General features: G+C 36.4%; 1 long non-coding RNA gene across 1 annotated transcript; it reads left to right on the forward strand.

The window, feature by feature from the left end:
- Positions 1-718: 718 nt before the first annotated feature.
- On the forward strand, positions 719-25,183 carry LOC141573107 (uncharacterized). Its single transcript, XR_012498668.1, has 3 exons — positions 719-799; positions 12,753-12,834; positions 25,103-25,183. It is a non-coding gene; the product is annotated as an uncharacterized LOC141573107 (long non-coding RNA).
- The last annotated feature ends 1,924 nt before the right edge of the window (positions 25,184-27,107 follow it).

Genomic DNA, 27,107 nt, shown 5'->3' on the forward strand with positions numbered 1-27,107 from the left:
CATTGCATTGCCAACATGGCATGTTTAAATAATTAACGGAGAGAGGCAGGAAAGTGAAGAGTGCAGTCTGGAATTTGCTTTTTAATTACAAAAAGAGTTCTGCTTCTGCATATATTAATTTAAGATTAAGACCTCTATCCAGTTTCCTTGTTATTGCTTCTTCTTTTACATCTTTGGCTGGAATGATCTTATTTCAGGTATGACCTTGCTAATTTCTCCCCATTAGAACGGAATACTAATTGAGTTGCCTCTTAAGGTAATAGATTTTGTTACTTAACCTTTTGCCTGTTTCCAGTGTTGCCTGGAAATATGTCTTGTCTGTATGAGAATACTAATCTTTATCCTGATCTGTGTTTTTAACCATTTTCAGTGTTTGATTTCATCCAAAAGGGAGTTTGTGAGAATAGTGTAGTGTACACGGGTCTTTCTCTGAAACCAATTTCAGGTCCCAGCATATATCCATTGAAGAGGAAACAATATTTATGTATATATTTTGTGCCACTTAATATTTTGAGATAAACCATGCTTCAAAAATGTTTTTATTAGAAATAAACCCTTAGACACATGGCTTGAGTTCATCACTTTCACCACCTCAACCTCTAGACACAAAGAGCTGAAGTTTTCCTTTCCTCCCTAACGGTCCCCTCCCCCCCACCCCCCCAGATTTCTCAACACCAAAGTCACTTTAGAACCAACAACCAAACTTAACAAGCTTATCACCTGTAGTCCTTCTTGTATTGTACCAACGGGCAAGAAAACAGACGCTGAAAGGAGCCCTCCTAAGAGAAGCGCTAGTGGGGTAGGTTATGAGGACTCTTTTCGGAGCACAGAAATGAAGTCCTGCTGCGTTCGCATTTAATAAATCTGTGATCTCCGATTCTAATCGTAATAACTGTAGGAAAGGACGTTGAGTCGTTCCCCTTCTTAGTAAAGAGGAAAACGAGTTTGGCGGGGCACGTTGGTTAGAAAAGAAAGAAAAAAGAGCGGGGAGGTGGCAGCGCAGGGAAGGCCTAGGGATGCGTTGGTCTGGAGCGGAAACACCGGGCAGTCGGCACGACCCGCCGGAGGCCGGGGGCGGGCGGCCGCGGTTGCCTGGACACGGGCTAACGGATCCGGCGGGCCTTGGCCTTCGGCGCCACGGAGCCGGCAGGGTGGGCAGGCGAGGCGCGGGGAGACCGGCGGAGCCGGTGAGTCGCGGGTGCCTGGCCCCGGGTGCAGCCAGGGCGCCCATCCCGCTGGCCGCCTGCACGGCTCGGGGCAGCAGCATCCAGACCCGAGCACCCTGGGCCTCTTCCGCCAGGGTTACACCTCATTCACCTCAATCCCGTTAATCAGTCCCTTCTCCGAGGCTGAGGCGACGCTGCTAGTCGCAGAGTTTGGAGAGAAATCCCTAAGGCCTGGGAAGGGATGGAAAGTCTCCCTCCACTGGCCACCCAGCTGTACTCCACATTGTCTAGACTGTGTCCCTAGGGTCTTACTCTGTTAGATACTTACTTATTTTGTTTACCTTTTATTTTGCTTATAAGGCCTCCTTGTGGTGATTCCTGTGTTATTGTTTTCAATTGTCAGTACTTATATTTCTTCTTTTGATATTTCACTTTTCAAGTGTCTGCCCAAATACTCCACATCTTTGGGGAGAGGTTGAGAATTTTGTATTTCTTTATTTGCTCTACAGCACCCTAAATAACGTGATCTGTAACATCTCCCTTCTTCAGATGAGGAAAATGAGGCTCAGAGCTGATACATGACTTGACCAAAGGAAGAGAATTAGCAAGCTTCAGACTTGACACTAAGGGTCTCCTGACTCTCAATTCAAAGCATTTTCTGTTGTTTCTCTCTTGTCAATCATTGGCTGCTCAATAAGTATTTGTGAATTGACTTCGTAGCTTCCCAAACCTACTTTCTATTGTCTGATCTGTCTGGGCATCTTGATCCAAATGTAGCTTTCTTGAGATATTCTTCCCTCTCACTCCCTGACTCCCCAAATAATTGTCTCTTGGTTCTGCTAAGGAGATAGGTTTTAGGATTCCACCCACCAAAGTTAAGAACTCAGAGACAAACGGTTGGCTAATTGTGAGACATATCCAACAACCTGAAAGATTTTGAGCTGTTAGTTTATGCTGAATTATCTAAATGTTTACATATGAGGATAATGCATGTCTGTCTTGAACACATAGTTCTTCTTATTTTACTGTTATTCTTAAGGCTTTATCAATCATATCCAGCTAATTTCGAGAAGTAGCAAAAACAGGAGTGTGAAAGTTCATCTACCCATCGTCCCTGGGTGAAGTCCTGTCACATTAGTAAATGCCATGACCCAGCCTTCTCTCCTCTGTTGTCGCCTCAGACCCATCGTAATGTCAGACTCAACTAACCTGTCAACTACATCCTCAGAGTTTGTTCTTTTTTTCTTATTCCTTGTAGCACTGAATGATATACGCATACACTCTTCTTTTTCTATTTGAATACGGACTTTCTTCTCACACTGGTTTATTCCATCAAGCTAGAACCATGATCTCTAAGAGCCCTGGACTCACAAATTCTCAACCTTGACACCTGATAAGAAAATCTAGAAATGCCCTGGGATGGACTCCCCTTGGCCCCCATTTGGTTCACCTGCCTGTCCCTAGAGCATTCACATTGAGATGGGGCTACTGGGATTGATAGCAAGCTATCAAATCATGTGTGTGGAGTAGGAAAACAATTTCTCCAAAGAAAGGGGACCTCTTTCTTTTAAAGGAAGGAGTGTTTCTGGGATTAAAAAAATACAAAACATAATATTTGTGTACCCAGAGTGTATCTAGGCATATGAAACTGATGGTTAATGAGAATATTGGCTACTGAATTGCTAAAATGCTAGACACTGGAGTCCAGACAACATGGAAAGAAGAGGGTGTATGCTAAGAAAGGAAAAGCAGAGAGAGTAAGAATGTGGAATACTCAAAGTAGTTGAAGAATTTGTGTTGTGGTAATGATATAGGGAGAGAACTGAATTAATCATAAGCATTTGGATTATGTTCCAGGTGGAAAAGTAGTATGTCCACAAGCAGATGGTTGCATGAGTGAGCCTTAATGATCATGATGTCTGTTTTCTGCACAATAATACTACTAATAAAATATGTACCACATTTTTAAAATTGCCATTGAACTTTTAACCTCAGTTATAATGATATGGAAACAAAGACCACCCAAATGAAAACAAACAGAGGCAATTTATTCAGAACTTACTATAGCAAGGGAGTCGGCCACCATCACTTGTGTTTGGCAGAAACTCAAAGGCAGGCAGGGGAATGGGGACATTTTATAGTGGAAAAGGGAAGGCTCAGGTGTGCTCTGACTTGAGATTGTTGACATGGGAAAGCTGGAGGTGGGCTAACTACAAGTGGGGCATCCTATGGGATTGGTTTGGGGAGCTTATTTGGTTTTCTCTGGTTGGTCTTAAGTCAGAAGTGCAGGCAAATATTAGGGAAGCTGGCAGTCATTGACAAAGTCCTGATTGTTCTGGGTTGATGACTGCAGAGGTTGTGGTTTGGCTTCCTGGACTGGTTGATACAGAGGTTGTGGGTTAGAATTCTATTTTTATATATATAGTCTGGCCATTGTCCATTTGTATATTCATAAAAAAATTATGCTCATAAAAAATTCAGTTAGTTTAAATTTAATTTTACCCTCATATTAGAAAACTGAGATATGGAGGGATTTGGACAGGTTATGTATTGTATTCATAAATATATAATTTGTTAATGAATCCTCATTCATTGAATTTAAACCATTTATTAAGCACTTATTATATACAATCAGTGGTCTGAATAGTTTGCACACACACACACAAATATATATAAATATAAATCCTCACAGTAACACTGTAAAGCACTATTGTTTTCACCCTTTTCCAGGGGAGGAGACTAATGCTCAAGTACATTAAGGACCCTTCTCAAGGTCATATAGCTAAAAAGGAGCCCATCTGGAATTTAATCCCACATCTAACTGACTTAAAAAAGCTATGTTCTTTGGCACTTTATTAAACTGACTGATCATCTACTTTGATCACTATTTCATCTTAGTTTGTTTCTATGAACATTACCATCTGGCCTACTTTCCAAGGTATTTTTTGGATGTCTGTGTGAACAAAGGTAATGAAAAGACCTTGCTGTGTGAACTGAAGGGATTCAACCTACCCTTAGGATGCTGGAAAAACTTTGGATTTAACCACAAAGCAATGAAATAGATGAGATGCCTGGACATGTGAAATCACATAGTAAAGCTGGAGGGGTGATGAAATGGTTGAAAGATAGTGAAAGAATATAACCAAGAGGGTATAAGTCTCTAAAATGAATTGTTTTTCTTAATGAACTATGCAAATAGTCTGCATGGAAAATCAGTTATTCAAATATTCCTGTGCGGATGGTTCATAAGATGTTTCATGGACAAACTGGACAGTTCTTTTTCTTTTTCTTTTTTTTTAAATATTTTTGCGGAAATGAGACTTTATTTCTAATTTTTTTTTTTCTTGAGGAAATGACTATCCTCAGGAATTGTAATTGTTGAGCCCAAAATTACACTTGTGACAAATTCTTCGAGAGACTGAAAAAGCTGAGGATATTTGCTGCTAAAATTGTTAGCCAGTGTTAATTATGTTTTAATCACCTTCAGTGTTCCACTGCTTATGGGATTCAGTTTATACTCTCAGAACAACTTTATTACAGGCAAAGGATATAATACAGATACAACAGATACAGAAGAAACATATACTTGGCAAAGTGTCCAGCGATCTCAGGCACAATTTTCTTTATTCTCTCACCTCTGGGTCATACAGGTGCTCTTGGTCCATACAGACCTGTGACCACTACTGGTGCACATCTGAAGCACCTCTGTAGCAGGAAACCACAATCTGCCCCTGGTGGAGATCTCTTATAATGAACTCCGCATGTAGTCGTATTCCAGCTATGTTACCAGCCTTTACTTTGAAAGCCCCCCAACCCCAGGCTCTTCCGAAATTAGATTCAATTATAAATCCAATTATTAGTATTATTAAACAGTGCTGGCAGGCTGATACATCCTGCTCTGAAACAACTCACAGATCCATGGTTTCAAAACACCATTTATCTTTAGTTAATGCATTCCATAGTGTTAGCCAAGGGTCACTAGCTCTAGAAATAAGCTGCAATTAATCCAAACCAGCAAAGATGAACCCATTATAAGCATAGCCTATGGACACAGCAGCCTTTAAACTAAATATTCAATAATGCCTTTTCCACATTAGAACTATCAAACAAATAAACATCCTCTCTTGCATCTACATGTCACTTCCTGTATTGCTCTTTCCATCCCATATTCAATTTCTGGCAAGAGTGGTCTATTCTTACCTTTCTTTTTCCTCCACCCATTCACTCCTGAGTTTCTTGGTACCTAAATTCTGCTTCCATCATTTAAAGAAAATGCTCATGTTAAGGTCACCCATGACCATATTGCACATTAAATGGACTTTTTCCCCTAGCTTTTACCTTATGTAAGATTTTCTTTCTTTCTTTTTTTTTTTTTTTAAAGCTATTTAGATTATTGGCTCCTTCTTGAACTCCTTTCTTTTGGTTTCTGTGATCCCGTTCATTTCTGTTTTTCCTGCAATTTTTCTAGAAATTGTTAATGTTAATTTTCTTTGCTTTCATTTTCAACATTCCTTTTTGTTGTTTTGTATGATGTCTTCCAACTACCAGCTTCACAATGATAATACAAACTCTAGCTCCAGTCTCAAACTTTCTCCTGAATATTAGATGCACATATATTACAACCATTAAAAATTGCCCATATATAAAATTAAAATGGTCCCCTCTTCTCTACATTCTACCTGTTTCACCTTACATAGACCCAATTTAGGATAACACCAGTGCCTTCTAATCATTCCCTCATACCAGAAACGTGAGAGTCATTCAGTATTCTTTCCTGTTACTTGCCACATCCAATTTCTCACCAAATCCTGTTACTTGTGCTTCTTAAATACCTTTCGGTTCTTTCTTCTCCTCTCTGCTACTACTTCCCCTAGTTTAATTTTAAAAAATCATTTCTTTTTCTTACCTTGATTACTTCAGTAGTCTTGTTGATCATTTTTGCCTCCTCCAATTGATCCTCCATGGCATGACACTGTACTGTGACGCTCTGTGCACGAATGTCTTCCTACAAAAGATTCTAAATGTTAAAAAAGAGGTTTCGCTTACTTCTGTATCTTCAGTGCCTAGCATCATATGCATATCCAATAAATATTTTTGAATGAATCAATGAATATAGAGTTTAGAAAATATGTATGGAAAATAATAACATGCTACTGACATGCTCTAGAACAATGTTGTCCAAAAAACTTTTGTGCAATGATGCAACTATTCTATAATGCAGTGGCAACTAGTTACCCGTGGCTCTTGAGTATTTGACGGTGGCTAATGTAGCCAAGGAATTGAAGTTCTAATTTTAAAATTTAATATGGCTAATGTCTATAGTATAGTACAGCACAGCTCTAGAAAATAGGCCCAGAAATTGCTTTTTAACAAACATCTTTTAATTAACTCTTAAGTGGAATAAACTAAAAGCTGTTTTTCTTTCCTGTTCCATTAATTATCACCACTCAACTAAAATTTTGGAGATATTCTATCATACAGAATTCAGCAATTCCATTCCAGAAATATTTTTGAATAGTTAATATTTGCCAGGCACTATGGAGTCAAAGAGAAATTAAACACATAATTTCTGTATTCAAAGACACAACAGGAAAGTGCCACCTGGTAATAGAATTTGATTTCTGAAATATTGAAATTTGGGGGACATTTTTGAAGAGTTGATTAAGACTACGGGAAAGAATATTTTAAATTATTTTTTACTGTTCTTCCTCTTCCTCCTCCCACATCTAGATTCTGAAGTAGTAAAGGGAGTGGAATTGTCAAAATTATACATCTGATGATGATGAGAACCATTTCAAATCCTACTTCATAGCTCTCCTGAAGTAAGGTGATGAACCTTTGCTGGTTTATTTGACCTATTTAGATTTCATTATGTCTCTTCCCTTTTCAATCCTCTATTTTGTATCTGCTTGATATTTCAATTGCTTTCAGATTTATTAATTTGTTTGCATTCTGTAATATACTATCAAAGATGACCCAATATCACACCCCTCTGGCTCTAGACAATTCCATCAAACTTTGTCATTCCTTATAACTGGCTCTTTGTGGCATGATAGCAAATTTTCAATCAGTATGACAGCATTTATAGCCAAGTTAATTTAGATTGGATAGCAAATAGTATGCCATGAGATCATGTATAAAATGCTATCAGTAAGACCCAAATATGTAGTATATAATGTATTTCTTTACCCACTAATTTGAACATTTCCATAGAAAACTGCAATACGAAGCTCTTGGCATAATCCCTTTGTAATAAATTCCGAATGCTGCTTATTACTTTTGATTTCCTTATTCTCCAGATGGCTACACATTTGCATTCTATTTGTCTGTTATTTTACTAAGTACAGATTTCTTACTGGGTGCAATTATTTATTTATTTTTATTTATATCTTTGTTTTGTCTTGCAGCAAACAAAAACTGTTGCTCTTAACTGATAATTTAAGAACAACAGGAAATTAGTGGAAAGCTTACTTTTCCAGTGTGATTTAATTTAATTTGTAATTTAAATTCTCAAGAGCTTTATCACTGGGTAAATTTTGTCTTCTATACTGAGCATCAACAACTTAAATCATTTAGTAGTGAAAATGATATAATTCCTAGAAAATATACGGTCTTGCTTGTATTGAGATCTTTGCTAAATCATACTAATTTAAAAAATCCAAATGTTTCTATTTTAAAATCTTTCAAAAATAGAATCATTAGTAAAAGTACTACTTACTTTCCCCCCATGTATAATGACTACCTCATAGTGACATCCATTTTGATTTTCTTTTTAAAAAGTATAGGAAGGTATACCGTTCCATACAAAGAAATTGCTCTCGTTGAGTTATTGGCCAATCATAGAATGGGAGTCTATTAAGGTACATTACTGTTTAGAATGAAATATGTAATAGGAAACCTCTGTATTTTATTAAATTTTCTCAACTAACAGCTTAAAGCTTTAGTCAGAGGGACATAAAGCTTTATTGTCAAACTTCACCCTATACTTCTTTATATTCTTATTAGTTTTAGTCTCACATTTTCCTTCCCTTTAGATGACTTACTGGGCTCTGGTAAAGAACATAAGAGGAGGAACACTGAGTGAATAGTGGGTGATGGGGTGAATGGCAGCAGTGCACTACCTGTTTTCAATTTAGTGTTTGAAGAACTCTAGGAGGAAAAAAAATGACCTTTAGCTGAGGTCATATTAAACGGAGAGTTAGTCTTTCCATTTTTATTAAATTTTAATTTGGTAGCTCATATAAAATAGAATTCTTTCTTATTTAGTAACATATGCTTTGCATTAATTCAGTAGCTTATATATTGGGGAAGATCATTTAGGAAATCTGGGTGAATAAAAATCAGATATACTCTGGAGGCTCCATGCTAATGTATAAATATCTTTTTGCAAAAGCAGAAAACTCACACCAGGTAACAATTCTCAATAGAATTTTAGAAGTATTACTTGTGGGAAAACTCAGGATTCTTCTCAGATCCAACCTTTAAACCAACCTTTACCCAACCTTTAAACCCTATAAGATTTATAAGTGACAGAATGAACAGTGTACTACATTAGAAGAATAAACAGATTTTGGTGAGTGATTTTAAAATTCCTAAATTAATATTAACAAACACCGAGTAGTTTCTTCATAATTTAAATATAGCCTCAAATAGTTGGTAATCAAAGTTTTTCTTATAAAGGCAATAAATAAACCTCTGGAAAGGTCATATTTTATGTCCCTTAATACCACATCAATCAGTATAACTGAGTTGTCGATATTTAGTTCCTTAATAGACAATAGATTTGAAAAATTGCAAGGCAGCTGCTTGTTGATACATTTAAAAAATTAATTCATTAAATCAATGGGTAAAGGCATGCAACTTTTCAAAAGATTTTCTATGGTTTCTCTTACTAAATGAACTATAGATAGAAACAGCATGGACATAATGCTTTCCCCATTGCTCCATGGAGTCGTTTAGCTCCATGGGCAAATATACTACATCCTCTAGTTTGTATGACTAATGAAGAAAGCTAGGTTCAGTTCTTCATTACGTAAGGTACTAGAGGTGTTTTTCAAGAAATCTCTTTCTTCGTTGCTGAGGGGTCTAGACTGTGTAAAATGGGGAAGAAGAGCCCTTATTGTTATGTACCCGTAGAAGTATTGATTGGAGTGTGTGTTGTGTGTGTGTGTTTGTGTGTGTGTGTGTGTGTGTGTGTGTGTGTGTGTGTGTGTGTGTGAAGAGAGGGCATGCAGGATTAATGCTAACATTTGGGCTGGAGAAATATATTACTGCCATCCTTAAGTGAAACTTATAGTTCCATAAGGAAACCTCTGCTGAGGGTTAATTTCTACTAGCAATGTATTTTTATTGGTCTAGAAAACATGAATCTTAGTCCACAAACTGAGTGGTGTAAAGAATACCACACTTAAGTTTTTTGTCTCTAAATCAAGTAATTTCAACTCAGTGGCCCCGTTCCACCAGTTCGGCAGGGCATTGATCATCATCCAGTCTTGGTATCACCTCTGTCCCCCTCCCAATACCCAACCAAACCATTTGTGTCAAGTATCTGGGGTCTTTAGATGTGCCTGAGCATCTGGAAGTATGGTCACTGTCCCACCCAGTACCCTTCTTCCATGTGTCACCTCTTCCACTGGGAATCGCAGCCTTTTCATGGGCCTCTTAGATTACAGAGCTCCCAGGAGTATGGAAGCTGGGTGCAGTTGGAAGTCTTAAGGCCTGTGACGTAGCCTCAGTGCACCCAGCAGTTATCCCTCCACCCCCACCACAGGTCTGGCTACCTCCTTGGTTGCTGCCACAGCCTTCTTGGACTCATGGACCTCCTCCATCACCAGGTCTTGGGGAATACGTCTACTCATCTCTTTAATCCTACCGTCCTCTACAGGACACCCCATGAGCTAAAGATCTAAGATATTTCAGGCTGCCTTTGCTTTTCTCCAGGGCAAAACCCTTGAGACAAAGTCTTGTTGTGATATTAAGATGGGAATGTGTGGGTTGAGTTTACATATGGGGAGAACAGACACAAATTAATATCTTAATAGGATAGATTTATCTGGTAGAATAATATTTTAACAAATATAGTGTTATTTGGGGGAGAGTGGGTACAGTTGGTTACCTGGGAACCTAGCCATCCTTCATTATAAGAGTGGTTTCTATGAGGGGGATTTATATCACTGGTGATAAGATTAATTCATTAAAATGTAAATTGGTATAAACTGACTTAATTAGCAGCATTGGGAGTCTGTGAACATCACAAAAAATGATGGTGGTATGCGAATAAGCAGATGTGAAATCATGCAGTATGACCTTGTTTCTGTGAAAAATCATGTCCCTAAATTCAAAAACAAATTCAATTAATCATTATACTCATAATTGAGGATGTCTGTAATTCAGATATTCCATGGAAAAGTGAAAATGCTTACTACACAGGAAGTTTTCTTAGCTTTCAACACAGAAAACTTCACAAAATACAAGTGGTCTGTGTTCTGTACTCTACTAGTACATTGTTAAAGGCATAATCACTTGTGTTTCACTTATGTAGACTTGATTCTTTGGGGTTTTAAGTACAGTGGATCATCCTTTAGTCATTTCTATTATTATTGCTTTTTCATTTTAAGTGATTATAATTTTAAACTACTGATCAATACTTTTGATCAGTTAATCACTTTAATGCAAACCTCTATTAGAACAGGTTAAGATTATGCTTTGTAAAAATTCCAAAATCACAGTGATTTAACAAAACAAAGGCCTTTTTTGAAGATGTTACAGAGATGCAGACAAGACAACTCTCCTTGGTGGGCCTTCTTTAAGGGCTGACCCAAGGACTCAGCTTCTATCATTATAGGTCTCAGCTTCTATCATTATAGGTCTAACATGTAGAACACGTATCTCCTAGGTTGCCATAGAAAAGGAAAAAGGGCTGGAGAAGCAAATGGAATGTTTGTAAGATCAAGGTCTACTCCAGTGTAGTTTTCCTATGTTCTCAGGAAGAGGAAATTGTGTGATTAACATACAGTATTGACTCTACCAAAATCCCAAAATAAAATTCAGAAATAGTCAAGATGTAAAAGAATATTTAATCAAATATTTCATTGTGCATTTAATATTATATTTACTGCAGATGAACCCCAATAGGTTTTTTATATTTATATTTAGAAGCTAAATAGAGGCCTACTTTTATTCAAGTAAAGCTGTTCTAGAGTTTTTCAATGTTGAAAACCAAAGGTTAATATTTTTGGTAGATAATTCTTTGGAGGTGCACATATAGCTGAAGTGATGAAAATAAATTCAATTTATTAACCAATATTATCTCTTATAGTAGCTGTGCCTAATCATGTCTCATAATTACCTATACATATACCCAAAGTTGTGAAAAACAAAAGGTTTACATTTTAGGTGGGAGAGAAATAATTTTGCAAGAAGATGCTTATTTATTTTTAATTTATTTTATTTTTTTTTTTTTTATGGAATGACTGGAAAACACAGCACAAATAACCTAACTCTAACAGTGAGGCAATCTCAAGTTTAAGCTTACTTTTGTTAACAAATAGGTCATTTAGCTCCTCCATAGGCAAATATACGACATCCTCTAGTTTGTATGACTAATGAAGATAAGTGATTTACAACATGGTTACCTGGATAAAAGGAATATCTAGGTAAAAATGATTTTTCTTTATGTTTGCTATTTCATTAAATATGGTTCCCTGAATTTAAAAAGGTTATTTAAAAAAAAATATAGTTTCCTTTTTCAAAAAGAAATGTATATTGCATATTATTTCCTCTTCCCTATAGGATTCAGGTAATATATCTATTCATAAATATGTTACTGCCTTATGTGATACTCTTTCACAGTTTTCATATCTCTATTACCTTTTGCTATATGATAACTTTATTCTACTACTTTACTGTATTATAACTTGCGCAAAAAAGTTTCATCTTGTTATTAATTACTGAAGACTAAGCACTTTTCCTGTATTAATTTGCTCTCTCATCGTGTGTGTGTGTGTGTGTGTGTGTGTGTGTGTGTGCCTAGAGATTGCTAGTTCCAGGTCCTTTGTTCATTTTTTCTGTTTGGATATTTCTTTTCTTTTTTCTTACCACATTTTCTAACTATTTATATATTAAAGAAACTCTTTGTTACCCACATTTTAAGTATCTCTTCCTGATTGCTGTGTTTTTGTTTTATTTTGTTTTGTTTTTTCTCTTATGGCTTGCAGCTTTACATTTTTGTGGAGTCATATCTCTAGAATGTTATATGTTTTTGGTGTTGTGCTCAGAGGACTTTTTAATCTCATTTTTATATAAACAGCTTCTTCTGGCTGTTTGTTCCTCTTTTACATTTAAGCTTTTAATCTATTTGATTTTGAGATGGATTCTACGCTTGCTCACAGAGACTTTGTAATCATTCCCCCTGATTCTGTTCAAATCAGGTTTACATTTTTAAAATGATTGGGAAATACTGCATATTGTATTCTTATTTTAAATAGTACATACCATGGCACATTGAAGGGTCCTGGGAAGTCTTTTCTTACTTTTGTTTCACCGTCGGACAGCGGTTATAATACCTCCCTTCTCTCTCTTTAGCAGGACTATACATGGTCATAGTGCCATGATTGCAGACTCCAGGGCTAAGTCTGGCTCTCACTGCCCAGCAACAAGACACTGACTGGTAAGCACTTAACTCCTCAGGGCGTGAGGGTCTCCTTTGCGAAACAGGGCCAAGAATGGTGCCATCTTCATAGACTGTCGCAAGGAGTAGATGCACATGTGGTATATTTTAAGTGCAGGTTATCATTTTTGTTTTCTTTGGGTCAAGATTCCTTTAGCTATTTAATGAGTTAGCAGTAGCTCCAAGTAAATTAAAACTTTTGGAGGGCAGGGGTTGTGCCTCATAATTTTTTGATATTATCCAAAATATCTATCAGAAATAGGCAGACATGATCAATAAATAGTCATTGACATTCTTAAAAAAAAGTAAAATCAAAAGGCACATTTATTTCTTCAGGAGCAAGAGCTATCTTATAGGAAAATAGTACAGTGTTTTCTAATTAAAGTATTTCTTCCATAAGAATTTGAAACTTCAAATTTATAAGAATTTGTTATTTTATGTTTGAGACATACAGTAGTTATTGAATATGAACCATGTATTTTATATTTTGTCAGAAAATGTAAATATTTCTCAGTATACTCACTGTAAAATTATTTGATGTGACTCAGAGCTGAAATAATAATTTAGTACATGATATTGACCTATGCAACAATTTAACATCATGAAAGCTGATGTGAATTGCTTGCTATTCTTTATGTTTCAAGTAATTACCAGACACTGGAAAGCTCATCTCTTTACTCAGACAAATTCAGAACACAGTATGAGATACCTTTGTGAATATATGTGTAGAAAGTGAATATTTTAGTTCTAATTTGATTTGTAGAGAAAGTGATATTTAATCTTTCTGAAGATGTGCTTGGCTTTAATAAGACCATGAGATGTAATATGTAACATTTTAACTCTAATCTATTGGTTGTGATACAGACATAATATAAAGTCAATGTAACTTCATTAAAGAAAGAGAGAAGAGATGAGGAGTCAGAGGAATAGAGTTTAAAGATTTATAAAAGAAATTACTGCAGTTACGTATAGGAAAGACATGGAAAAATGCCTTGTTTTTTTCAACTTTCTTTACTATTCTGCAATGCCTTAAGCATTGTCACAAAATAATTTAATCTATTATTGTATAATAAGAAATAAAAAGATTAGAAAAAAGATGTTCTTTGTGAAAGCAACACTAAAAGCAGGATTTATTCTTTCTTCTATTACTATTGTGGTATTAATTTTCTAAAATAGGATTTTTAAAATTTTGGAATGTGGGTTAAAATGACAGTCAATATTTGATAAATGCATGTTCAGTATCACTGTCTGCTTTTAATGTTTGTGTTTTATCTGACATTTTTCTTCATTATTTCTTGAAATAACTTGAAAATGGCAGTCAGAAATGAACTATAATGATTACATGTTGAAAACTGAAATGTTTTTGCCAGAATCTGAGATTGGAATACTGACCTATAGTCTATTATAAATATGAATGTTTTTTATGTTTAAAGCAAAGCTATGCTATTTACCTGTATAAACAAATGTTTTTAAGCTCTTTATAAACATATGTAAATACCAATTATTTTATTTTTGTTTTATTAACAATAACTCAAACTTTGATTTTCAAGATCTCATTTCATTCAAAAATTTCCCACTGTTTACAATCCTCATCTTATTACCATCAAACAATTTTTTGACTTTTTACTCTGTTGGGCTTTGATTATAAAACATAAATAAGACAAAATCCTGATCATGTCAGATCTCATAATTCAATGGGAAAAATATGCATGTGCACAATTATTTAAGAAACTATATGAGAAGTGCAATGTGATACTGAAGTGATAAGAAACTATAGGGAGAAGGGGTAAGTAAATTATTTTTTGTGGTGAGAAAAGGATGTATTACATTAGATAGAGACCTAAGGAAAGGTAGAGTGAAAAATAACATTCAAGGGCACGACCACATGGAAGCGTATGGCTTGGCTTGTTTTGATGATGGTGAATGTGTAGTAAAGAGGCAAGGGGTGGCAGGAATATACCAAGGAGTACTTTTATTGTCCCATGGACTTGTAACTTCTAGGCCTTGTGTTAAAATTCCTCGGAATTGCTAAAAATATATAATATGAAATGGGGAATACCTTGAGGGTACAGATTACATCTTCTTCATCTTTGTACTCTAAACAAGTAGCACGGTGACATAAATAAGACACAAGTTAGAAATTGCTAAATGAACAAATGAATAGCTGAAATGAAATAAATTAAGCATTACTGAGTATTAAAGTGAAGTGGATCTTAGAAGACAATTTAGTCCAGTCTCTTAGACGTTTCCCAAATCCTTCCTATATAATACTTAATAAATGATTTTGTAGCTTCTCCTTAATAACTTTTGGTGTTATAATGCTTTCTATCTTACAACATAGGTTTGTTCACAGTTGGAAAAACTCCAATTGTCAGAAACATTCCTGCATGATTGCTAAAACATTCTTTCTTTTGGTACAAAATCACTACCTGTTGGTCTGCCTGACGTTTTTAAAACAGAGGCTCTAGGCTGCCTGCTTAGACTTCCTTCCACATCTTCTTCCCCATCCCCACCCTCCCCAACATTATAGTGAGGGCAGCTATGCTAATAGACAGCAACCTCACCCCTGACTATAACTGTGGCCAGAGCAGACTCAATCTACTAGTACAATAATAGTATCTAGACTTCCCAGCAACAGTTCACTGGGTCTATAGGCACTTGGCCCAAGTAAGGCTAATTAAAATCCTCCCAAGGATCAGTGGAATCAAATCTTGGAAAGAATCAGCATCTCTTTATGGTGGAAGCTGTACAATGTAAAACTCAGGTGTCAGCAGCCAAAATTTCTGAAACAGAAAAAGTCAAGTTGTAGAAAGAAAACTAGAATGAGTATGAAAAGAGTATCTGAGGCTGAGGGAGGGAGAATGCTGATTACATTTGAGTCCCTGTATTCCTATTTCTTTTATAGATGGACTGCTGATATTTACCACTAATTAACTGGTCCCTTTTCCATAAATATTCCTTTTTATGTTGTAGTTTTTCTTTTCCTTTTTATTCCCTTTTTTTTTGTTTGTTTTTGGCTAAGCTGAGTTACTCTCATCTGCAACTATGGAATCAATATAATTGGCAATCTGGTTTACACCAGCAGATTATCAGCCTCAGTAGTGATTGGTCATTCTTCTGCTCAGTCAAGATCCAAATCTCTGATTACCATGTTTCCCCGAAAATAAGACCTAGCCGGACAATCAGCTCTAATGCGTCTTTTGGAGCAAAAATTAATATAAGACGAATTTTTGCTCCAAAAGACGAATTAGAGCTGATTGTCCAGCTAGGTCTTATTTCGGGGAAACATGGTACTGACCTTGGCCAGGATTCTGATTCAGATTCCTGTCTGCTGCCTTGCTTGATTGTTTGCACTGGTATTCTGTTTTCTATAGCTGTGTATAACCTGGCTTAGGGGTTTTGAAGCTATCTAGATTGAATATTTGACATAATTTTTGACTGAACAATAACTTCAAATGAGGTTAAAATCTCAGCTATATTATGAGTTGAAAATCTGGGAAAAAATAATTATTTTTTGAATATTCCAACAGTTTATGAAGTATTTCCCATTGCCAGAACTTTTTTGTGAAACCTGCTTTGTGAAAGAATGTAGATTTCTAACTATTATTGGGCACATGTAGATTAGAATAGAGTAAATCAGCTGAACTATAGATAAAGCCAGTAAGAGTTAACAAATAAATATGGTTTTCATAATTATTGGAGTAATGCCAGTATGCTTGTACTGTTTACTGGGGGTAAAAACATGTGAGGGAATCATGGCTACTGAGATGATGTAAGATAGACTAAAGTTGCTTAATATTTTCATGAGAATATGAAAGAACAATAAAGTAGCCTTATCAAAGCCATTAAGTTTTATAGCCTTATCAAAGCTATTAAAATAACATGGATTAAAAAAACCTAGTATCTTACAAAAATAAAATCTATAAATTAAGTTTTAGAAGCGTAGATGGTACTTACTATCATTAACCTTAAGGCTTTAATTTTTGTGGGTGCTGGGGATACGTTTTCTAAGTTGTCTAATACAGTTTTGATTATAGTTTGTGGTTTTGAACAATTGGGGACTCAAATTGATTTATATGTTTATTTCCATTGAAATATTTTTTTTCAAATAAAAACATTGGAATAAGCTGGCAGAAGAACTTTGTAATGCATGTTAATAACAAAGGACTATATTTAGAACTGGTGAAGATTAAAAAGAAATGAACACAACCCACCATATGTTTCCCCACATGTATACCTTAGAGAGATATGCTATACACAAAGAAAAGTATACAAGAATCTTTACAGCAGACTTAACTACAATAGGGAAACCATTTCAAAACAACTGAAGCATTCAATAGGTGAACTATATACCCTGTTTACCCGAAAATAAGACCTAGTCAGACAATCAGCTCTCATGCGTCTTTTGGAGCAAAAATTGATATAAGACCCGGTCTTATACTATATTATATTGTATTATATTATATTACATTACATTACATTACATTACATTATATTATATTATATTATATTACATTATGTTATACCCGGTCTTATATTATGTTAAAATAAAACTGGGTCTTATATTAATTTTTGCTCCGAAAAACACATTAGAGCTGATTGTCTGGCTAGGTCTTATTTTCGGGGAAACATGGTATTAAAACAATAGAATTATGTGTGAAAAAGAATTAAATACAGCTATGTATAACAACATAGATAAATTTCAAAAGTGTATTAAAGAAAAAAGGAGTAGAATGATTTGTGGAATAAAATATCATTCATGTAAGTTGTGAAACTCTAAACCAATACTATGTTGTATTGAGGTACGTATATAATAAAAATAAACAAACCATGAGTATTACATATCTGATGGTTATAATTTCTGGTGAGGTAGGAAGGGAAATGTGACGACTGAGAAACACACTGGAATTTGAATGTTATCATTAACCACTTATTTTTTAGGCTGCATTGTAGGATACAAGTTTTTTTGTTTGTTTGTTTTTATTGCTGTGCAATAATTCATAATAAGAATATTAAAACAAACAATTACAAATAAAATAAGAGAAAATGGGTAAAGTGAGAGGGTTTTCTATCCAGAAACACTGATAGCTCAGAAATTCTGTTTCAGCAATGAGGAAGCAAACAAAATTTGAGGAATATGGAAACAAGTAAAAATTCTAATAGAAAACTTAATAGACAGAGGAGACAGTCAGAAAGCTTGAATAGACAGAGGAGAAGGAGGCAGTCCCAAGCCAAATTTGTAGGCTTATAAGCTAATTACATTAATTTCATTCTTTTACACAATTTTTCATTCAAACATCCTTTCATTTTCAACAAGACTTTATTAAACCTTTCCTATATGATGTATCTGTGCTGTCCAATATAGTAGATACTAGCCATATGTGGCTATTTAAGTTAAATGAAATGAAATAAGATTAAAAATCTATTCCTTGATTATATTAGTCACATTTCAAGTGACCAGTAGTGACTCCAAGTAATCATATAGCAAGTGTAGTGCCTACCATTTAGAACAGCACATTTTGAAACATTTTCATCATTGTAGAAAGTTGTATTTAATGGTGTTGTTGTAGATGATAGGACAATAGCAGTGAAAAACACACTTTGAATTTTAGTGGAAAAAGGCAAAATAAAGGGAAAGATTATTAAAAAAAAGTAATACAATGTTAAGTAATTATGACTCATTAGAAGAAAGATTAGAGTAAGTGGGCAGAGTGAAGAAGATGCTATAATGAAGTGGTTTTCATCAGCAATCATGGCAATGGAAGGAAAGGCATTTCCATTTGTGCAAAGGGGTTGAAACAAAAAAAATGTGTGGTTTCATGAATGCCAAGAGAAATGATTGTTTTAAGAAAAGGCCAGAAAAGAGTTCTAGTAAGATGAGAATTTTACAATTGTAACTGGAATAAGTCAAGAGGGAGGATGTTATGAGCTGCTTAGCACAAGTACAGGGATAAGAGAAACAAGGAGAGGGGTACCTCTATGTTGTCACAATAAAAGGAGTCCATGAAGGGCACAGATAGGTTAGGTTTGTGGGTTTGGTGACAGTGATTTAAAATTTAAATCTGATTCCTATTTCCTCTCTTAAGCAGAAGGTGATTATTTTTCAAAAGAGAGAAGTTGGAAATAGAGAGTTTAAGATATAAGGCTTGAAACAATCGATGTCAAAAGTTTTATAGCCTAAAATGAACACTTTCTTACCTACCATTCCATTCTTATGACTGTTTCCTCCTCATAACCCCATTTGTAGAACCAAATTATTTATTCATTCCTCTGAGTAGAACCCATTCCACCTTTGATAACCTAGCCTAAATCAGTCGTTATACCTATAATTTTCTCATCCTCTTCTAGAAGCTTTATAGTGTAATGATGCCACTAATGTCCTATCTTCTCAGGAATCTTTCCTTGGTAATAGAGTGCTGATAAATGTTTAATAACCACACCTCAAGACAAAAACAAGAAAAACAAAATAAAACAAACCTGATTTGTGGCATTTACTGATTTCTACTATGGTGTAAATCTGCTCATATGGCTCATTTCAAGCTACCACGTGGCCTTAACTGACTTCCATAGTTATTGAAAATTTAACCATCAGCTCTCTGGCAAGCCCTGTGAAGGATTTGTAATTTTACCCTACTGGCAAGTTAACAAACTAGCTTGCAGTGAATGAAAACAGCCTGAGGGTTCCCGGCAGAAGAGATTAGGCCCTTGATGGAAGAATACTTTGGATGAATGCCAGCTGAAATGCTACAGACATTTCTGTTGTTGTTAATTTACATTTGTGCACTAAGACTGGCTCTAGAATGAATAATTCTTTACAATGACTGTTTCTGGGCCATTCTAAACTAATTCCTGCTTTAGGACCTTTGCATTAGCTCTTCCTGGGTAACACTTCCTAAAGATCTTTTGGCAGATTCCCTCAACTCATCATAGTCAAACATCACTTTCTCAAAGATAACTTCTTAGAACACCCTATTTGAAATAGACTCCCTCCTACCTCCACATTATCTCCTTTATTACTGCTCCCACATGTTGTGATATGTTTACGTGGGGACAGAGTCCCAGAGAGCAGTTTCCAGGCTCTCGACCTCATGTGGAAAGGTGCTCGCTCAGGTAGTAGATGGCCATCAGCTGTAATTAGTTGGCCGTCAGCAGTAACCAGTGATTGGCCACTGATATAACTGCCATGGCTGAGCTAGCAAGCGCGGATTGCAGTTAGCAAGGGGTTGGTTGGTTGGCAGAGAAGCTGACGGTGGATTGTGGCTAGCAAGTGGGGTTAGCAAACGTGAATGGCAGATCTTGGAGCATGTGGATCCTACTTCCTGCATCGTGCCCAGCAGCCAGTGAGACTGGGGTGCAGGAAGACCCCCTGTTGGGATACTGGTGGATGTTTGCTTTTGTGTCTGGAACAGCTACCATCGAGGATATAGTGGTATGACTCCCCTATCGATGGCTTTGTTGTTGTTCCATTTTGGCCTCAACATATCCTGCGTTCTTGTGCGGGGAGCGGGATCTGAGACCCTGCATTACAGTTTATATTCATGGTTGTTGTCCAAAATATTTTCTAAGTTACATTGTGTGGGGACAGAGCCCCAGAAAGTAGTTTACAGGCTCTCGGCCTCACGTGGAGGGGTGCTGGCTCGGGTGGTGAATGGCCGTCGGCTGTGGCTGATAGGCCTTCGGCTGTGGCCGATTAGCCGATTGGCCGCTGGTATAACTGCTGCGGCTACGAAGGATTGCCGAAGAGAGCAGAAGAGGAGGGCCGAGGAGAGCGGAAGAGGAGAGCTGAGAGAGAGGAACAGAGGAGAGAGTGGAGAAGTGTCGTCGGTCGGTCGGTCGGTTGTCGGAAAAGCGGACGGCAGGTTGGCGTCTGGTGGGCCCAGCCTCCAGTGAGACCGTGGTGGTATGGCTCTCCTACCTGTGGCTCCGTGGGTGTTCCTTTTCGGAACACCTATCCTGCGTTCTTGTTTGGGGAGCGGGAGCAGAGACCCCTCAGGCCGCCCCGCCTGAAAGATGACGCGGCGAGAAGGCCTCCGCGCAGGACAAATGGCGCAGCGAGCAGGGTCTCCCGCACGACACATTGTTATAGTTTATTTTTTAATTTCCACAAGCATCAGGATTTTGCAAGCATCACTTTTTTTGTTTGTTTTCCTTTTTAAATTTACTTATTTTGAGCTTTGTTTTCCAAAATAATTAGATTCACATGAAGTTGCATAGAAATATACAGGAAGCTTTTGTTCCTGCATCACCCATCATCCCCCAATGTTAACATCATAAGTGACTATAGAACAATATCAAAACTACGAACCATAGAGCTGATTCAGATTTCACCAGTAATACACACACTTATTTGTGTGTTTATAGCTCTAGGAAATTTCATCACATGTGTAGCTTTGTGTAAGCACCACCACAATCAAGATACTTAATTGTACATCACCCCCAAACTCCAATGTTATCCCTCCCCCATCTCTAAGCCCTAGGCAACCAATGACCTGTTTTCCATCTCTATGATTAGGTTATTTCATGAATATAATGGAATCATGCAATACATATCCTTTTGAGATTGGCTGTTTTTCATACGGCATAATTAATGAAGGGTTCATCTAAGTTGTTGCGTGCATCAATAGTCTGTTCCTTTTTATTGCGGGGTAGTATTCCATGGTACAGATATGTCACAATTTGTTTAACCATTCACCCATTGAAGGGCATGTGGCTAGTGTGCAGGTTTTGGTTAATATGAACAAAGCTCCTAAGAATATTCGAGTATAAGTTCCTGAGTGAAAATAGGTTTGCATTTCTCTGGGATATACTTTCAAAAGTGCAATTGCTGGGTCATATTGGTAAGACCATTTTTAGTTTTAAAAGGAACTGCCAAACTATTTTCCAGAGTAGCTGTATCATGTATCATCTTATATTCTAACCAGCAATATAGAAGTGACCCAGTTCCTCTGCATCCTTGCCAGCATTTGGCATTCCACTATTTTTGTTTTCGCAATTCTGCGAGATGTAGATACCTCATTATGATTATGATTTTAATTTCTACTTCTTATTGCTGGGCAGGAGTGGGAGTTCCAGTTCCCCACTAGTCCTCTACTGACACCTCCCTAGCTAGGATGGGTAGGGGTGCATAGTTACTGCTTCCTATGTGGCCTCCACCAACAGCAAGCAGAGGGTGTGGCCTTGTCATTGCTAGGTTGTGGTGGAAGTTGTGACTCACCATTAAGCCTGCTCTAGCACTGTCACAGTGGGGCAGAGAAGAGGTACCTCATTACCGTTATTGAAAGTTGTAGAAGTCTAGACTCCTCACATAGTGGCCAGTGATAAGAGTGGGGAGGCTTGACTCCAACCGTGGGGATGAAATCACCCCAGCACAAAATTTGTGGTGCCTCATTACAATCTAGCAAGGGTAGAACTAGGCTCCTCAGTCTGCCTTTCTGGGGCCACAGTTTTTTCTGTGGTGTTTGGTCGGAGTAGAGAGCTTATTGTCTAAATGTATTATCTCTTGTTAACCTACCCATTTCCTGTTTCCTTGGCTGGAGAGAGCAGGCTTTTGTTGGAAGTTTATTTGGTCTGTATCCATTGGAATTTCTGGGTTGCTGTGTTTTTGCAGCTTCAATTCTTGGATATATGAGGCAAAAAGAAAATCCTGGAAACACACCACGTCATTTTCCCTCTGGTTTCAAGGCAATAGCCAGTCTGCCTTCTTCTTTTCGCCTTTCAAAGTCTTGTGTTTTATTTATACATATAATGTTTAGGGATTTTTGTTGTACTTAGTGGAGGGAATAGGAATAAATGTATCTACCCCATCTTCCTGAAAGCGGAGGTTGAGAGTTTTATGCTTGCTTCTGTACTTTCCATCTTTTTATCACTGCATGCTTCATTAAAGATAGGGATTTCCTGATTTGTTTCACTAATTCTTCCTTCAGTCTTGTCATATCTTCTTTTAAATTAAACCCATTAGTTTATTCAACTTATCATATATCTATGTAGTGGGCACTACTATACCATTTTAATTACTAGGAAATGACTAGTAAGTGTGAAGTAGCAGAGCAGAGATTAGAACCCAGATCTCCCTGACCTCCAAAGAGAGCTCTTTCCTCTATACCATCTTGCCTTATTAAACCAGTGAGTTTAAAGTTGCAGTTACAGCAATTTGCAGTCCATGCATTTCTAACTGACTTCTTTTCAAATCTGAAATATCAATTTTCATAAATTTTACTTCTGAAGTTTTAAAATGTGCTTGTGGGGACAGAGTCCCAGAAAGCAGTTTCCAGGCTCTTGGCCTCACATGGAAAGGTGCTGGCTCAGATAGTAGATGGCCTTCAGCAGTAACCAGTTAGCCATTAGCCACTAATATAACTGCCATGGCTATGCTAGGGGGTTGGTTGGTTGGCAGAGAAGCAGTTTTATGCTTGCTTCTGTACTTTCTATCTTTTTATCACTGCATGCTTCATTAAAGATAGGGTTTAAATTAAACCCATGAGTTTAATTTAATCCGCAGGCTGCAGATTGTGTGGCTCCTGCTTCCTGTGTATCCAACCCAGCCGCCCGGGAGAATATAGTGGTATGACTCCCCTATCTATGGCTCCGTTGGTGGTCCGTTTTGGCCATATCTTGCGTTTTGGTGTGGGCAGGGGGACCAGAGTCCCAGCATGACAGTGCTGTTATATTTATAAACATGTTAAGCATAGTGAGGTGGTTTATATCTGGTAATTTCACTATCTGGAGTACCTTCACATTAGTTTCTGTTTTCTTCCCTTTCTGTTGATTTGTGTGTGGAGTTACCTTTGACTTTTTACTGGGCAAGAATCACCTTAATTCACTTTCACCATGTGAGCTTTTGAGTCACCCGGGTGATTTGAGGCTCGGCTTCAGTCTATGGACAGCCTTCACATAGAATTTATTTCTGTTTCATTCTGGTCCTTAAATTATAGACTTCTGGGGTCTCATTCCTAAGACCAGTTTAATTTTCCTGGGCACCTACGCTTGGCAGAGATGGGATTCCATTTTTTGTTTCTAAAGTTTTATGTGTCTGTCATAAGTAAATTGGTTCATTCGAAAAAGCACTGGACTTGAATTCAGAGTTTTCTTTCATAGCATTCTTTCCTAAGTTGTCTTTTTGGAATGAATTTACTAATTTCAGTCAAGATTTTCTGATTTATAAAATAAAAAATTGAACTAAATTATTTCTAATCTCCTAATTCTATAATGCTTTAGGTCTACAAATTAAAAGAGGTAGCTATTAGTTCTGTCATAGAATTGTCTTTCCATTCAGTAGTGTAAATTTTTAATAAACACCAAATTACAGGAAATACAGGGAGCAGAGAAACTTGTTAAATACAGTACAGTGAGGTTGTCAGCAATGTAGAAAACTCTATAGGATAAAATATTTGATTTCTACATAGATAAATTGTAGAGGAAAAAAGGAGGGAGAACTCAGAGATTAAAAGATAATCCAAAGACATTTCAATTAAATGCTATGCTTATTTGTATCATTAACCTCCCAATTTTTTTTTAAAACAGAAAAATATATGAGACAATGAAATAAATGTAAACATTGACCATATGTTTAGTGATATTGAGAAAATATTATTGTCTTAATCCAATTATTGGTATTATGCCTATGTTTAAAAAATTCTTGAATGTTTACAAATACAATGTGATATCTGAAATTTGCTTAACTATGATCAAGGGTAGCTTAAACAGGGCATTTGGGTGGGTATATAGAATTCAGACTGGCCCCAGGTTGATAATTGCTGAAATTGGTTAACGGACACACAGAGGCCCATTACACTTTTCTCTCTACCTTTGTATATATTAGACTTTCTCCACAATAAAATACCTACAAAGGAATTGAGGGAATTAAAGAAGAAATGGATAGTAAGGTTTAACTTTATCATGTGAAATGAAATATTTTGTAGGTTCCAGAATCCCCATAGGGCTTTGGGCCCACAGTTACCATGATGAATGTTAAATTATCTAATAGTCAGGCCAAGTGTCTACATTATCAGCAAAACAGGGAATCAAAGATCCCTCTTTAATGAGGATTTTTATATCTGGTGTTCCCAAAAAGGATCATAATAGTCCTTGTAGGAGAAAGAACATATTGTTGGATTTCCTTACATTTTAAACATAAATTAGTATTGATTTTTAAATATTTATATTAGAAACCTATCCTGATACTGTAAGTTCTTGAATTGACGATTTTTAGTAAAATTAAATATAAACTAATTTTGATTCATGATATTTAAATATTTTTCTTTCTAACTAGGTTTTAAAATACTGTAAATAACCATGCCTGAAAATCAGACAGTTTCCTGTTCTCCCACTGGAGATGATCAAACCAAAAAAGGTATGTTTAGCCTTACTGATTTTCTGTGAAAGTAGGTCATAGGTGAATGCAATTCAAGTCAATCTCAGAAGACAGCTGCAAAAACAGTAGTCTTCTCCAGTACTAGGGGTCACAAAACCAAAACTTAATGGGACCAGGAAGGTGAGGTAAGCAAAAGGAGTGAGTCAGTTTAAGAAAAATCCATTAGTCCAGATTATAATCAATTTATTTGATTGATTTTATTGAAACTACGATGTAGGCAGTACTATAGGTAGGTAATACAAAGGTGTGCTGGAGTCAGTTCTTACTGGCTCATGTGAGCCAATTTTATGCATCTTTTCTCAGCTCTGCTCCATAGATTGCTTGAAATTGGATATGGTGGTAGTCTTTACCACCATCAGACAGCTGGTTATTAAAATTTTACCTGCATACCATTTAAGGTAAACATACAAATTTAAAAATGAAAAATACTTGTATAATTCTATTTAAAAAATGTATTAGATTTTATTGCATTACTTTGCATTCTGAGCTATGACATCTTTTATTCTGCATCATGTTAGCAATATCATGCCTTTTCATGATATAGAACAGAGGTTAGAAAATCACAGCCCATGGGCCAAATCATACTCAAATCTCTTTGAGTATGGTTTTTACACTCGTCAAGGGTTATAAAATGAAAAAAAAAAAAAAAAAAAAGAAACAGATCAGAGAGGAATATGCAACAGAGACCACATGTGGCCCATAAAACATAAAATTTTTACTATCTGTCCATTTACAGAAAAAGTTGCCAATCCTGGGTATAGAATTTTGCCTTGAGTACTTTAACTGGGAATATATAGATTGTCTTTGTATCACTTATCCATTGCTGTACTAATGCTATGTAAGAACCACCACAAAAATGCAGGTATATACATCATAAACATTCATTTTAGCTCACTTGGCTTGGGTGGTTCTAATGATCTCACATGGGCTCAGGACAGCTCACTCATGAATCTGTAGTAAGCCATAAGTTAACTAAGCACCATTACTGATCCTGCTAATTTGGGGTGGGGTCTTTCACAGGCCTACGTACTTGGTTGGTGAAATTGGGCTGACTCCTCTCCCACCATGTTGTCACAGGATTAGCCTAGAGTCAAGGGGCAAGGGATTAGATTCCACCTGTTGATGACAGATGCTACAAGGTCACATTGCAAATGAAGGTGAACACTTGGGAGAAAAAATTATTGGGACTACCTTACCCTCTGGTAACCATTAAACTGTTGTCTGTGCCTATGAGTTTTTGTTTCCTTCTTTGTTTTGTTCATTTATTGCTTTCCATTTTATATCCCACAAATGAGTGAAGTCACATAGTTCTCGACTTTTTCTGTCTGGTTTATTTCTCTAAGCATGATACTCTCAAGATCCACCTATGCTGTCACAAAAAGATATGGTACATATATACAATGGAATATTACTTGACTATAGGAGAAGATGAAATACTGTATTGAATTTTATGAATACTTTTTTCTACATCTATTGAAATGATTTTGCCATTAAATTTTTCTTCTTTAAACCATAATCATTAAATTTAATGAGTTGCATCACGGATTTTCTTTTTTTTTTTTTTATTAAATTTATTGGGGTGACAATTGTTAGTAAAATTACATAGATTTCAGGTGTACAATTCTGTATTACATCATCTATAAATCCCATTGTGTGTTCATCACCCAGAGTCAATTCTCCTTCCATCACCATATATTCGATCCCCTTACCCTCATCTCCCACCCCTCACCCCCCACCCCCCTTACCCTCTGGCAACCACCAAACCAATTGTTAAACTTCATTCCTGGGACAAATTTAACTTATTTTGCTTTATTTTCTTGCAATATATTGCTGGATTTGGTTTGATAGTGATTTATTTAGGATTTTTTCCATCTGTGCTCTTGAGTATTGGTCCCTAAATTTT

This window comes from Rhinolophus sinicus, linkage group LG09, assembly GCF_036562045.2.
Source record: "Rhinolophus sinicus isolate RSC01 linkage group LG09, ASM3656204v1, whole genome shotgun sequence".
Lineage (NCBI taxonomy): Eukaryota > Metazoa > Chordata > Mammalia > Chiroptera > Rhinolophidae > Rhinolophus > Rhinolophus sinicus.